The sequence below is a fragment of the Lissotriton helveticus genome, chromosome 1_1 (assembly GCF_964261635.1).
Source record: "Lissotriton helveticus chromosome 1_1, aLisHel1.1, whole genome shotgun sequence".
NCBI classification, from domain to species: domain Eukaryota; kingdom Metazoa; phylum Chordata; class Amphibia; order Caudata; family Salamandridae; genus Lissotriton; species Lissotriton helveticus.
The window spans coordinates 374,267,693-374,279,208 of NC_136057.1; positions in this window are offsets into that span (position 1 = coordinate 374,267,693).

An 11,516-nucleotide genomic window follows, 5' to 3' on the forward strand; every position below is an offset into this window, starting at 1 on the left:
GTAGTTGTAGTAGTAAAATGTTATTCCATTTTCTTGAAAATCACAAAAGTATACATTTAAAATACATTTAAAATACATAACATAGAAATCATTCACACTGCTCAAACTCCATTGAGTAATGCAGTGCAGTGAAATTTGAGGTTGTCACCGACATAGCCCAAAAGCTCCAACATGGTATCTACTGATAGATCGTTAAATATCTGTGCCCAGTACTGCAGAACGCACAGACAATGGTATGCCAGGTGAAAAAAAGTCTGCTTCTGAGTGTTTTCATTGCTGGCTTAGTGTAACCTCTTGAAGATGTAAAAGAGTGAGTTTAACATGCATGTAGTATGTTGTGTAAGAATTTATAATGTATGGACCTGTGTGACTATTCATTGAGACCTTCGGGGTCTGTAATCTGTCTGTTGAAGACCACATTACCATTTCTCTTTGATTGTAAGTGGAAACTTGGAATGGGATAACATTGACATATGGTAATGTTTAGAAACTATTTGTTTTGTCCCTGGGGTTACAATGAGATGTGGTAACCAAGTCCCCTCTGCAGGTTTATGTGGGGACTGATTTGGCTCAATGACATCCTCAATCTATGATATAGAAAGACATCAAGTGACATGCCCTCAATTGGTCCTATGAAGTCATCTATTGATAGGAAAGTCCTGCAACTGAAAAGGCTTCCCAATGTAACGTATGTCATTGTTTAGAGTTGCGTACTGTTGGAACTTTGTTCAAGGGTAGAAAGGGATCCAGGGGTTATCATGCATTGGTATATGCGGGGAGTATGGGAACTACAGGCCAAGTATACTTTGCTAGGAAGTGCCAAGAAGAGATTGTGCAGTTAAGAGCAGTAATCACATTGAGACTTTCTGACAGTTTTTTGATTGCAAGGTTGTGGGACTGCAATATCTGCCTCTATCACTGTGTGCTGCGGGGGAAGCGTGCGGCACAACCAATAATAAGCAGATTGCTTAGGTACACAGTTGCAATAAATGATTGGGTCTGGCACTTTGAGTTCGCCTACCTGATACAGCTGTATGCCATCTTATCCGGGGTTGTTTGTCTGCCCAAATTAGTCTATAGTATACCCAGTGTATTGAAAATGTGCATTTTCTGGTGTAATTTTTGGTGTATCCGTATATTATTGAAATAATACAGCAGTTTTGGCATAACCATCATTTGATCATTTAGTGTTAGCAGTTACTTGATCTGGCACTCAACCTGGTTTGAAAGTTTGGTGATAGTTTTGCCATCGTTTTCTTTAAGTATTACATCTGCTGTGGAACATACATAAATACCAGTGTATATAACAGATGTCAAGGACCACTCTAGTGGGAATATAGTAGACTTGCTGCAGTTAATATTTAGCCCAGACATGGCTCTGAATTTTATAAACACTTTGATAGGCGGCATCAGGTTCACACTGGAGCAACATTATCTGCGCAAAGTGAAACTACTATACACCAGGTCTAAAAGCTAAACTCCCTTTGGTCCTGGTGCTGTCGCAGCACACAGGTAATGGGTTCCATGCTGAAAGAGCGAACAGAATCAGAGACAAGGAGCATCCCTGCCTTGTTCTGTACTGCAAGTTAATAAGAAAGAATATTATATTAACATGCAGCACTGCCACAGGGCGTACATACAACATTACCACCCAACACTGGGCTCAACCCAATCCTGCCGAAGACGCGAAACATGTACATCCATTCCAAGGAGTCGAACGTCTAGGCGGTGTCCAGAAACACAGCCACAGCATGGGTAGTAGCATTTAGTTGGTGTAAGAGAGCAAAAATGGAACATAGGATATTTGAACTTGATCTCCCAGGTGCAAAACCTGACTGACTGTTCAGTCAGCACAATAGTATACATGAGGGAAAGCAGTCTATTGGCAAGTATCTTAGTCAGTATATTTCTATTAGTATTTATCGGTGATGGCGGCTTCTAGGAGTCGCAAATGGTGGGGTCTTTGCTTGGTTTAAGTATAGTGATCAGCAAGTCCTCATGTAGGGTGGACAGGTGGTTGCCTCTGTTATAAGCCTCCTGATAAACCTTAATGGGGTGTGTGGCAATGATCGTGGCATCATTTTTAGAGAAGTCTACAGCCAGACCGTCATGAACAGGTGCTTTGCAACTAGCCATGCCTGCATCATAGTTATAATTTCCTCTGCAGTTATAGGCATAGCTAGGTATTTCTTATGGCGATTTGATAGCCATGCCAGAACTATATATTTGCGAAATGTTATCAATCTCTGAGTGTGAGGTTGGCCTAGAAAATTGATAGAGTGTCTCATAGAATCACAAATGTTTTTAAAATAGTTTGAGAACTAGTTGCTAATGTCCCTGCAGGAGTGCAAACTTCGGCGATACCGTGGGCTGCCCAGGGCTTTTAAATTAGAGCAGCAACCTACCTCCCACAATGCATACACTCCCCTATCTAAGAGCTGTGGCTTATTTCCCTAGGAAATTAATCTGCCCATCTATCTCAGTGAGGTGTTCCTGAACTGAACGTAGCAGGTCCCCATTATCTAAGTCTCTAACATTCCTAACTGTCTTGCGTTTGAGTTTATGAATCTGGTCCTCGAGCTGAGATAGACAGCCTATTATAGATTTTGAGGATGCTATAGGCTTTAGATACACAAATTCCTGTAACATAGGCCTCCAAGGCATCACAGACAATGCCCAGGCTGTCCAAAGAGTCGACGTTGATGCAAAAATATTCAATTATGTCTGACTTTAGTTCTGCCACCAAAGTATCAACAGGGAAAGCACCATTTGTTATGTTGAATTAATTATATAGGCAAAGCAAGTAAGGCCGAGGCTTAGTCTGATAGCATCCTAGCCAGTATCCTAAGGTTGCTTATGTATATAAATGTGTTGTTGGATATGAGCCAGTAATCCAGTCATAAATTAGTAGCATGTGCCAAGTAGCAGTGTGTGTGCTCACAACTTGTAGAGTTACATTGTACTATAGGTTTATCAAATTTAACTGAACGTATATCTTATTTGTGTTTCACAGGAAGAATACATTCCAAATCATATGCATCCCACTCTTTCCTCAGATATTCTGACATGTTGTTTTAAAACATCATCCAACCCACTACCATAGCATTCAATAAGCATAACACAATAATAGTATCTGATTTAAGAACAGTACCCAAACTTGCTTCTATCGAACCCATTATGTCTTTTCCTCTTATGGTGATATATCTTTCAGTAGCAATTGTTCAATAATTAAATTCCATAAACTATGCATGTTTCAGTACTTTCTTCCCTTTAAGCTACCACTCTAATATCAGATTGTTTTAATTTTCCTATTAAAAAGTTTATCAGAAATAGTATCGTAGGGAGGCATGGCCAACCATCAAGGCCAAGTGGACGTGTTCCACATGCGCTCTATGGCATTATACTATTATCCCATGTGGTGGGTCTGCCTGGTTATTCTGCCATTTTGGTTACTGATTATGTCTCAATTTAAGGAGATTTTAGGCTATCCGATTCCCTGATGCCCCTCAGTTTGCCCTGGTGAGATGGAGGGATGCCTCACTTAAACGTCAAACCAACGGTGATCGCACTGTGCTGTGGCTATGCCTCGGCGGCTAAAATAGCTCTAGCAGCCTTTTGAAAGAAGAGTGAGGCTCCATCAATGACACAATGGCACGCTAGACTGTGTCAGGCCATCGTAATGGAAATATTAACCAACATTCTTATAGATAACTATAAGAATTTCGAGTACACTTGGGGACCCTAAGTCCAATTCCTTTCCAGGGGCCTCCCATTATACGGCTGCCCCACACGCACAAGGGCTCTTCACCTCTTTCAGTTTTAGTTTAGCGCCTGTTGCCCATGCCCCAGTATAGCTATGTTGCCCGACTGGGCCCTGCCCAGTGCTTTCATTTATTTAATGTCCCAAGACATCATGTACCAATGTTTTTAATCCACTGGTGTACCTTGGTTAAGTATGTTGCGGAGGGGTGGGGTATTAAATGGGCATATTTAGTTTTTTCATTCCATGTACAAATGACAATTCTATTTCAACTAATTGTAAAGCGTGACTATAGACACAGGCCCTTGGTAGAAACTTTATGCTTCATTAGCAATATTTAATGTAATTATGGTGCCCTGAACAATATAATTGTCAGCAATCTGTTTGATGCCCATCAATTTCAATAAAGAAAGTTTGATAAATAAAATGTAAAATCCAAAATCGGAAACTAGTGAACCTGAGTCGGCCATGACTTGCCATGTGACATACTCAATTTTGATCTTACAGAATGGACCAAAAGAGCTGAATCACATTGCATCTCAACATCGCCGTTTCTAGATGTGTGAGGTAGCCTATTTGAGCGAGGAGTATTAAGTTTGGTGAGTAAAGACGCTGCCACTCGGATTACTGCTTAGAATGATCGAATTTTTATGGGATTGCATTTTTCTTGTTAAGAAATTAGTTTTATTGACATGATTTTTAGATTTTTTAATCAGACTGTACTTGCACCTGCAATTTAATTGCTTGAAACGCCACTGGATTTCTCATAGTTTTAAGCTGGACGGGCTAGGCTTGGTAGTGACATTTAGAGAAGTAAGCTTAATGCATGGATGTGCCCAGCGGTACGCTTCTGTCTGACCCGCTGAAGGCAAGCCCATCTGCACTCGGACGGGACCAAGGGCCAGCCATTTTGCAGGTTTTGTTACATATTCTGCAGCAAAACCTCAAGCCTTAAATCAGGTAAAGCTATCTTCATATGCTGACATGCTAGCAACAATTCAGAACAATTAGTTACTTAATCATAATGGGAAAGGGCCAAATACCATTCCATCACAGGCTTTCCTAAATAAGAACCCCAATTCATTGAAAATTATGTATTTGAATACCAGGTCGCAGTTGAAGCATAGCATAGAGATTTTAAATACATTATGCTCTTGGCAACCAGATATTCTATTACTATTTGAAACATGGCTAACTGACAGCTCGGCCACTTCTCGGTTAGAGGCTATTCCTGATGGCTATTTTTTATTAAATATGAACCAACAACAGGACACCAAGGGATGGGGAGTGGTCATCATTATTATATAGTTATTTGCGGCCAACACACTTTAAATTGACCACATAGCAAGCTAGGATCTCCTTCTGCTTAAGTTAGAAGCTGGCAACGCATCGGCAAATCTATTGTTAGTCTATTTTTCACCGCATTATGGGGCCCATTATGAACGCGGACGGACTTGAGTCCGTCCGCGACCATAGAGGAGGAGTGAACTTCCGCATGGCCTGCGGAGTTCCCTCATGTCCAATTAGGATGTGACCGCCACCCTGGCGGTCACATCCTCTATTTTTACCATTGCGGCGGGTGTGGCTTCATGCTGCACCCGCCGCAATGGTAAAAATGCATACATTGCATTTGTATGCAGAAAGCGGCAGGCACCGTGCGGTGCCTGACAATTTCTGCATACAAATGCAGGGGGGTACCATAGGTATCCCCCATGTGCACCCCCCACTCCCCCTTCACCCAGGGGGCCCACAACGGGCCCCCGCAGTGAAGTTCCACATGCTTTTCCACGGCAGAAAACCCGCAGCGGAAAAGCATTTTTTAAAGCCCATCCTAATATGGGTGGCGGTGTCTGAGAGACACCGCCACCATATTAGAGCATTTCTGCCGCGGTTGTAAGCCAACCGCGGCGGAAAAGCTGCGAACGAAAACCAGGACCCACCAGCCATCCTAATGTGGCGGTGGGTCTTTGGTGGTCCACTACGGGTTTTCTGCATCCTCCGGGCCGGCGGTGGCTTCCGCCGGCCCGAAGGAAGCGGAAAAACCGCAATCGTAATAGGCCCCTAAATGTCTGATTTCGATATGGATTTTTACAATACCATGTACTCGCTAGTAATAAAATATAACAATCTATTGATAGTTGGAGATTTCAACTACTGGACAGATGAACCTAACACATGTCCATAATGCAAACAGTTCTTTGAGTTAATGAATTACCTTGACTTGACTCAAAACATAAATTAACCCACCCATTGTAAAGGGTATACACTCGACCTGTTGTGCTCGCAAAAAGATATGACTGTCAATCATAGTATTGATCCCTTTGCTGGTCCGACCAGATGATGATTCATATCTCTCTAAACATACATTGGGGGGATGGAAGGCTTCAATAATCTCCAAAAGAACTAAAACTTGGTAATAAAAAGATTACTCCCTGTTTCACTATAGAGTTGAGCTAAGCAAAACTACAGCTTAGGAGTCTTGAACAGCATTTAAAAAGAAGCTATGGTGACTCCAATAAACTAGTCTTCAAAGAAGCCTTGCTTAAATCTAAAAAATGTATTATACAGGCGAAAACGATTTTTTAAAATAAATAGAATATGCACGAGTGACAATTCTCAGAAAGAGTTATGTGTCATTGTGCATAGTCTCTCTAACAACGATAAAATTAGTTACCACCTAAACCACATCCAAGAAAGTTGTAAAGGACTAAATTAATTCTTTACGGAAAGTTAGACTCATCCGAGCACATGCATCAACGATAATTGCATTCGCAAACGGTGCGAATCGCAATTTTCGGTCGTTTGCGAATGCAATTATCAAAATTGGAATGCATCATTTATTTCGCAATTTTAGGAATCGCAATCATGTTGCGATTTCTAAAATTGCGATTGCATTTCAGAAATCGCAATTTCAGATTTCTGAAATGCAATGCATGATCATTTTTAAATAGCGAATTAGCAATTTGGAAGTGGTAAATTAGCATGAGGTTGAACCTTTTGCTAATTTACCGAAAACCTTCAAACATGCACAAAAATGCATTTTTGAAAGTTGCATTTTACACACACACATGTCCTTGGGACATGTGTGTGTGTAAATTGCACTTAAGTTTAATTTCAGGGGTGCAGGGAGGGGTTCTTTGGACCCCCCCTGCACCCTTGAAATTGCATTTTCAATTTGCGATTCGCAAATTGAAAATCACAAATTGTAAATGCCTTCCCATTGATTCCTATGGGCCTCTTGACCCATAGGAATCAATGGGAAGGGCTTTCCTTATTTGCGATTCGCAAATTGTGAATCGCAATTAAGGAAAAATAAGAAATCGCCAAAAAAATTGCGAATTATTCATGCATTGCCGTTTGCGAATTCTTAATTGCGATTCCTTAATTTTCGCAATTAAGTATTCGCAAACGGCAACATTGATGCATGTGGCCGATCATTCCTGATAATCCTATTTCGGACTTTGATTCCTGGGAAAAGGAGTAAAACAGCTACAAGCTTGATATGTTTACTGAACTGGGATGCAAGGATGTTTAGGGCTTGTTTATTAAAGTCAAGTTTGGCGCGTCAGGTGACCCTTTCTCCCCCCAAAGTATTCCAGTGGATGGCTCGTTCCATGGTAGACCCTGTCACTAGCCACCTTAATACTTTTTTGAAGGCTGTCAAGTCTGTGATTATTTAAAAACACATGGCGATAATCCACAAATCTTAAAACATTTCCACCCTATCTCACTGTTGCCAAACTGTGGTAAACTTCTGGAAGCCCACGTAGTGAAAGAGGTGAGCACCTTTCTTTTCATTCCAACTATTCTGTGCCACTTAAAGCTGGTCTTTGGCAACAACAAGGCACTGCAGTCACAGGTGATCTGAGAAGGGATCTAGATGATGGGTCCGAGCCTGCCGTGATATTGTTAGATCTGTCCAGAGTCTTTCATAGGGTCGAGCACAGGATTCTTGTGGAATGACTACAGCTGGCAGGCATACGCGGGAATGCCTTAAGTTGGCTTACCTCTTGTTTTAAAGAACAAGATCCAGGCAGTACAACTTTAGGACAATAGACCAGGCGCCATATTATCTCCCAACCTTTTTAATATTTACATTCGACCCCTCATAACAGAACTATTGGAAAGAGGGTTCAGAATTTTCAGTTATGTGAATGATTGCCAGATCTTCTTCTTCAGGATACCTTAAGCTAAGGCTCAGGCCGTATCGCCAGGAAAGGACTTTGAGATCGAACTCCCAGCGTCTGCTCTGTGTCCCTCGCTATGTTAAGACTCAACATGGAGGAAGGTCTTTCACAGTCAGGACCGCTAGACTGTGGAACTCTCTGCCTCCTCGTTTGCGTCAGATAGAGTTGGAACGGGAGTTCAGGAAGATCCTAAAAACCCGGCTCTTCAGTCAATGGTAGCTTTACGGGATGGCTAGCCTTCTTCTGTAATCTTCACGTAGCTCCAGGACACCTCTATTTGAGGTAGCTGGGCGCTCTATAAATGTTTATGGATTGATTACTCCCTCAAACTGAGGATGTAGATGAACAACACAGTCTGCTGAAATTACCAACTTTGTTGCGCTTATTGCATTTACAGCCCAAAGAGAGAGTGCAAACTTCTGGAAAGATGATGGCAGAAGTCAATGATATGGCAGATAAAACCAACTTTATGTCTAAACTTAATATCTACCAAAAAAAAATTGCCAGTCTCTCAGATCCTACTTTACTTCAAGAGCTTAAGCAAGCAGGAAGGTTTCAAGTAAAATATTCAAACTGGTGAAGGAACTTGCATATCCTTCAACATGTGAGCAACCTACTCCTGCATCCCAGGCCTCTTTTAGAATAACAATTAGTGACAATTTGATCACGAATATACTGGTCCATTCTTTTTTCAAAATCACATGAACTAGCGAAAATACGCAGTGACTTCACATATATACCAATTGATGCATCACTGGCTTGTTTCCTAGAATAAAATTGTGATGCTCAACTCTATAATACTAGGTTCATCAGGAAAGTGTTTCTCCTATCTTCTGATAGATTCTATATTTTCATCCCAACACCAAAAGTCATAATTTGTAAGTTGCACTTCAGGTAAGTGATCAAGAGGCTCATCTACTACACCGTTGAAAAGCAGAGCTAGGTTTCTCTCTAGTTAATTGTTTTCCAACTTTTCAATTGCAATTAGATAATTCCTGAACACCCTTCACCACTGCCTCTCTTCTTTGCTTGGTTTTCCTGCCATTTGTAAAAAAATATGTTGATTGCTAACATTTCATGTACCAGCCATATTTAATATTTCTTTTGAATATGGTATGAAGAAATGGCAGTAGATGGCCAAAGTGAATAGGAAACTACAACTGATTCACCACAGATTACCTTGTGTTTACTGACCAGAACGAATGGAAACTACAACTGGTTCACCATAGCTTACTTTGTGTTCATGGATGAACAGTAGTTCAAAATAATCTTTAAAAACTTTCTGAAGTTAACAATATTGTGTAGACAGTCATGATAAAATAATAAGTTCAAAATTATTAGGCGTCTTCTCTTTATATATATTATTCCTTTTTCTTAAATGTACTTGTCGAGCACTGGTGTGCAGATCAGCAATATAATAACTTTTCAATATCGTGGCATGAAGGTTAAGCAATGCATGTCCCAGCATAGGCGTCTTGATTTCAACATGGCTGCTGCATGCGGGCTACGTTGTACATGTCATGTCTCCTTAGTTGAATGACATACACATCCCAAATATGCTTCATTATTTTATTTATGTACACTGGGACATGTTGACAATCTCAAACACTATGGGCCTGATTCTGATGCGGTTAGGAAGGCCTCCTAACGGCATTTGCTCTGTCCAAATCGGATCTGGAACGTGTCTTTCCGACGACTTGGAAAGGTTTCCAACCTCCCAAGTATGATGCAAGTTTGACGTTAGGAATATCCCAACCCGAACCCAACGACATTTGGAATGACTGAGCCGTACGGAGCAGAATCGTACGTCTCTACAGGCTGCTTTTCCGAATGACCGAGAACGATGCTGGATTTGGACAGCCTTTCCCAATCGTGCCGTCTGACTGAAATCGTCAGTCGGAATCAGACTTTCAGGGCCCTTAGTGGGCCCCCTGCACCTGGAGCCTTCCCAATCGGGCCCGTGGGGTACCCATGGGTCCCCCCTTACCAGCCATGCACAGTGTGTCAGGTACTAGGGGTGCCTGCCACAGGGTGCCCAATTTTCCCCAGCCACCCTTTCTTTAATGGGAGCATACGCATTAGGTCGGAACAAAGGCTCCTATTGAAGTCAATGGGAGTCCAACCAAATCATATCTGGAAGCATCCAGATGCATCGTACTTGGTCGGTAAGACTCTCCCGGTTCCGATTCGGTCGTAAACCATTCCTAAACATATTTGGTCAGAAAGCTTTCCAAACCATATCAGAATCGGGCCCTTAGACGGGGACTACCTAGTTTCCTGAGTTACCCATCAGAAGGTGCTCGCAACCCAAATAGGAGGAGTAACGTCTCAGGGTAATTTTACCTTTGCAGTGCCTACCAACAGCTAGCCACAAGCTACAACATAACCAGTGAAGCAACATTCACTGGCGGACACTTGAGAAAATGAGAACTGACCCTCAGCGAAGGAACGAATTATAGACAATGCTAGTGCACAAGCACACACAAGACACGCAGCATATAGTTAGAGCATGAGACATACATAAATGGAACAACTAGTTAACAATAATTGAGCCTATATGCACTGTTCCCTATAAAGTGCGCCCCTACGCGCTTGCTCAGCAAAGTCATCCCAAGCGCACAGTGTCCTGGTTTTAGAGCACATACTGTTCCTGAAATCCATCGAGACCATTCGCGCCGTCTCTTTTAAAACGCGAGCGGCGCTAAAATTGGTAATTTCCTGGTTGCGGACGGGGGGCAGAGGAAGAGATAAGGGTGACACGAGGGAGCGGCAGGTACGTATTTCCCTTACGGCCTGTGGGGGGCTCGCATTCACCAGCATTCACTTGCTGCATTCATTTTCCTAATAGTGTGTGGCTGATGTGGGCCTTTGAAATAGTATTCATGTTAATTGCAGCGCCCGTGTGCGCTGCAATTAAAATGAATTCTATCTCAAAGTCCCACATCAGCCTCGCAGCCGCACACTATTAGGAAAATGAATGTAGCAAATTTAAAGCACGACGAGTGCTTTCAGGATTCTGAAAACACACGTCGTGCTTGTTGACTTTCTGCATTTCGTTTCTTAATAGTGCACTGCTGCGGGGCTGATGTGGGCCTTTGAGATAGTATTCATGTTAATTGCAGCGCACACTGGTGCTGCAATTAACATCAATACTATTTCAAAGGCCCACATCAGCCCCGCAGCAGCGCACTATTGTGAAAAGAAATGCAGAAAGTCAACAAGCACAACATGTGTTTTCAGGATTATGAAAGCACACATCATGTTTGAGACTATATTTCTTTTATTAGTTGAGGACTGCGGACTGCGTGAAGTGTGCCTAATGCATCTCAGCCCTCATGTGCAGCAGCAAACTCCACTTAAATTTGCCAATTAACAAAAAATTAGCCACACACTGGTCGAATGTTTAGAGGCTTCAATACTCTCCCCGCAGGCAGCCATTGATGCTCCACAGGCGGCGAGAACCACCCTGGTCACTTAAAAAGATTTTGTATTTTTTTGTTGGCATCCTCCCACTAGTAAGACCTCATATGGTGGTCTCATAGCCATAAAGGCTACTGTCTTCTAATAAT